This window comes from Pinus tabuliformis, chromosome 6, assembly GCF_031772625.1.
Source record: "Pinus tabuliformis cultivar Carrire ecotype Pingquan chromosome 6, CPIR1, whole genome shotgun sequence".
Lineage (NCBI taxonomy): Eukaryota > Viridiplantae > Streptophyta > Pinopsida > Pinales > Pinaceae > Pinus > Pinus tabuliformis.
This window is the reverse complement of record NC_142292.1, coordinates 1,866,191,650-1,866,196,502: the sequence shown is the minus strand read 5'-3', so window position 1 is coordinate 1,866,196,502 and position 4,853 is coordinate 1,866,191,650. Positions and strand designations below refer to the sequence as shown.

The window sequence follows — 4,853 nt, the reverse complement described above, 5'->3', positions numbered from 1 at the left end:
AGTCCTATTGACTCTCCCGGCTAGACAAAATATTCTACAACATAATTTTTTTTAACAAACTGTCACCTCTGCATTCTGACTTTAGTTCAGTCAATTTTACTTTTAAAACCTATAATTAAGAAACAAGACATTGCACCATGTGAAACGTAGACATAAAATATAATGAGATGTTAGTGGGTGTCATGTGCTAGTTTTCACGTTTTTGTTATAGCCCAACAGGTTTAAAGTCGGTTCTCAATATTTTAGATCTTCGACAGAAAATGAATCCCGGACCTCAACACAATTTACTCATTGGCCTTTGTTTATCCATTTCAAGAAAATGACTTTATTTGAAATCCGGTCATGGATCACGGATATTTTAAAAGCTGAAATCCTGTCATGGATCACGATGACTGTAGCGACGCTATGAAAGTAAATGAATTTAATGAAATTATTTCATCGTTTAAATAAAAAATTGAGAGCCTCCGAATGGTAATGGATGCCTGCAACAACGTTTGAGAAGAAATGTATTTAAAAATACTGATAATGGATCTGAAATACTAATAATGGATACGGATAGGCGGAATCTATGGAACAGAATCAAAATATGGATGAAATAAAACTATATATAAATGCAAAAACTGAATATTTACTTTAATCTAAGTGTCACAAATAGCAAGGCCCTAAAGAATTCCGTTAGGTAGAAGTTTGGTAAATTGGTATGGGAAAAGAACTAGGTAGAAAGAAAAAGTACTAAATTGAAGAATTCAACACTACATGTGATCTATAATAAAAAGAGTTTATTTGGAGCTAATATAGATTTAATACATTAAATTTTTTATGATACATTCCATTAAATAAATTCAATAATGTAAAATTATAATTATCTCAATTTCACACAGTGAATTAAAAAATCTTAAAAAACAAAAAAACTGATAAAAAAAATAAAAAAATATTGCATCAAAAAAACTATGATGCATTCCATTAAATAAACTTAACAAATTATAATTATAATTATCTCAGTTTCACACACTGAATAAAGAAATCTTAAAAAAATGTATAAAAATAACAACATTAAACTACATTTCATGTTTAAATTTATAATGAATTATATAAATATCATTAAACTCATCATAAAATTTAGGTAAAGAATTAAAAAATTAAAAAAAGGAACAACTCGTAAAATTTAATACGGATAATAATTACCTTTTTAATTTTGGACAATCTTTTACACTATTTAACGAAGGAGGAATTGCAAACTATGAATCCTTAGTATCATATCCACGTTGGAGAGGGAAAAAAAAAATATCCCAAATTTCTACCACTGTTCTATTGATTGGTCCTACTGATGGGGATGAACAAAAATGAGTCTAATCCTATATCCAATATAATTCTATGTATAGTACTCAAAACTGTCAATGTAAAAAGTGTATGTATGTATTTGGGGTAATACATTGAAAAACTGAAGGCACTATTCTTTCTCTTGTACATTTCACTTGATTTGTCTGTAGATCTTCCAGTGTACCATCCACCATAGTTGTAACTTTTAGTGCCAATAGTAACCCAAAAATGTCTTTGCACTGTCCACACTGGGGAAATAAGGTGGTTCAAAATATATATGACGTAGGGCATCACAAGCACCTAGATATGATGGACCCTTCATTTCAGTGCTACCCATGGTTGTTACTACCAGCTGCTGATACGAGAAGAAAAACCTTTTCACTGCGGCTTCTATTGCCTGGAAGGCCAACAGAACATGTATTGTTGCAACATTGTAAGCACCTGAAGTGTTATGTGAGCGCAGTCCATGTGAATGAAACAAATGCATAAGTGCCTCCTGGAGTCTTGGTCCACCCTTTGGATCAGCCTCAACACCGATGACTTTGGGCACCAGATGCCTTAGTTCCTTGCATGCATTTGTAAGGTCTCTAAGGGGGGCAGACCGAAGGCAATATGCACCTGCAAGCGTACTAGTGCTGCTAATTGCCCACTGGTGTTTAAGGCAAAGGAAATCATCTGGGTCCATCACTAGAAGCAAATGCACAATTTCTGTGAGCATGTTCCACATCCTTTCAACCATCCAACAGTCTGTGGATGCTCCTACGAAATCCCCAGAGTCTATTCTTTCATATACTCTCTGCAACAATTCTTGGCCTACAAATACCCACGCCTCAAAGATCTGGAGGACATTGCAAAGTTTGGCATCTTCTACATTATGGCACTGTTTATGTTGTTTTAAAGAGTGCAAATATCTTGGCTTGCAGATTCTATCATATTCAAGAAGAGGCTTACCTGACATATTTGGTTCCCCCAGACCTAAAGTGAAGGGAGTCCTCTGCATATGGCCTTCAATGGCAAGCCATATTCTAGAAACCATAGCTTCAGCGCTTTTCCATGTACCCAAACGAGGAAGTAAGCTCTCTTCACTTGTTCTGCTAACCACAGGTAAAGCACCAGGTCTCTGCCATACCTCATGGAAAACTTTCCATGAGAGAACACCACTACTTACTGACAACTGAAGAGTGGGAACCTGCTTGTCATTTTCACAAATCATTGAAATCAACTCAATCTCGGAACTAATTAAGGATTCAAGCCTTCTCTTCCATTCCTCTTTGTCAATGTAAGTCCTTGTGTCACAGAGGACACACGAAACAAACTGAAAAGTAATCTCCAATGACTGTAAGGCAGCCTTTACCAACCCCTCTCTAGACCAACCAGGCCATTCCTTGAATTTCCACATGGCACTGAGCTCGGGGAGATGCACATACTGCTCGTAACCCGCACACTCCATGGGGGAGGGCTCTATGGATTCTTCAACAAAGGCAAAATAGGATGCCATTTTTTTACAGGACATATTTTTTCCCTGCAAACATAACGAGGAGAGTAAAGACACTAATGCTCTCCATATACCATAATCTAAAAAGAACAACATAATAATAGAATAAACACTAAAATTTTGAAAACTGGATTACATCATACAAAGGTAAATTATTTACTTAATTTATATAAATGCTATTATTAGTGAGGTAAATAAATATAAAATCATATATAAACATATAAGTTTAGTTATATTAGGTGGAGATAACTAAATATATAGATATATAAATAAAATAGTAAATTATTTAATTTTTAAATAAATATATCAATAATAAAAATATATTTGTTAATTTATTAAATAAATAAATAAATATAAAATTATAAATTAATAATTATAATAGTAAATTCCTTAATAATAACATGTTTAGATATCTGGGGTGTTGCAGCCAACCAAAAACTGTGCAACCTCATTGCCGAAGTTGTTACAGTTATGGTGCAACAAACTATATGTTTCAGCTGTATAGCGAGGGCTTATTTCTTCCAGGAATTCTTCAAACATTTCCATCGGGACGTGAGTGAAATCCAAATAAATTTTCAATGTACAACTTGTCACACAAAATTCTGATATAAAACAACAATGATAGTAACTATTTAATGATTTTGATCGAAAAGTCATGCAAAAGATTCTGAAAGTACAGACATGTCTCAATAATCTAAATCCAAATCGCATGCAACAGCCTAGCGAAAGCACAGGGTGGAGAATTATGTATCTGCTAAGAACTAAAGAAAGCCCTTAATGGTTAGAATCCAACAGACATGTAATTAAACCTTCCTGTTTGACTCAGTCCCAAACTCTAGTAAATATAAGAAGATATTCAAAAATCTCTAAACTTGTTGCTACAATTATAGAAATAAGAGTTCACACGATATACATCAAAAAGCAAAAGAAACACTCTCAGAAGACTAATGAGGGAACTATCTCGTGGTGGATAGTTCACGTGAATAGTTGTTATCAAAAGAGAAGACATTTTAAGTTAAAAAAATATGGCCGAATACGAACATCCATTACGACAATAGATATAACTATCAGGAAATAAATAGTTCATGTGCATTAAGTATGTACCTAGAAGTAAGCAATACATATAGTATATGTAGCAAATAACTTACAGTTGCAAAAATTGTAAAAGAAAATAATTTTATAGTTGTAAAAACATTGTTGTGACCTTATAATTAAGGAATAATTGTAACATTAATTGTGTTACACAGTAATTCAACAGAGTGTGCAAAGCGATCAAATGACCGTATTTTTTATAATTAAATTAATATTTAAGGGAAACCATTTTCTATTTAGGGCTAGCTATTACTATACAAATATAATGCAAAGATGAATCCTCCATAGTTCAACATTTGAAAACAACTAAGTTCTGGATGGAGAATTGTAGACCTAGAAATAAAAATTGAGGGGTTCCATAAGTATAGATACAAGGTAGAACTTGGTAATTGTGAGATATTCTAAAAAGATAGAAGATATGCACTACCAGGGTTGGTAATCATGTACCAAGTCCTTGTGTAGACTACAAAAGAAGAGAGTAAATATACATATGTCGGATCATTTGGAAAGAAAATTCATGGTAAGGAAGAGTGGTAACCCTCTTGTTTCCTACTATAATTAACCATTTAGCTAATATTTAGCTTCTAATCAACCAGTTATTTTTATGGCTTCACAGAACAGAGAATCTGCAAAGATAACGTTACAGAAGAAAATGCGACTGTTGCGCAGTCAGCAATCAAAAGGTTATGAAGAAACAAAGATTAACAAAACGAGAAGAGATATAGAGATGCTGCAATGTTATATACTGCAAGAACGTGAGGATGTAATTACAATTTCAGCATCAATTTTGAACCTGAAAGAGAACCAATTGTACCCACAGCTTGTTGAGCTTTCAGAAGGGTAAAAACGAACATGTGACGCCTATGAGTTTTACTGCTTGTTCAGTTTACTGTTCTTGATATTGCTTTGTATTACTATTCTCGTTCAGTTGATTGCTTTGGATATG

General features: G+C 33.4%; 1 pseudogene; it reads right to left on the bottom strand.

Annotated features, from left to right (window-relative positions):
* Positions 1-1,525: 1,525 nt before the first annotated feature.
* Positions 1,526-2,818, bottom strand: LOC149266562 (nematode resistance protein-like HSPRO2 pseudogene; annotated as a pseudogene).
* Positions 2,819-4,853: the final 2,035 nt, after the last annotated feature.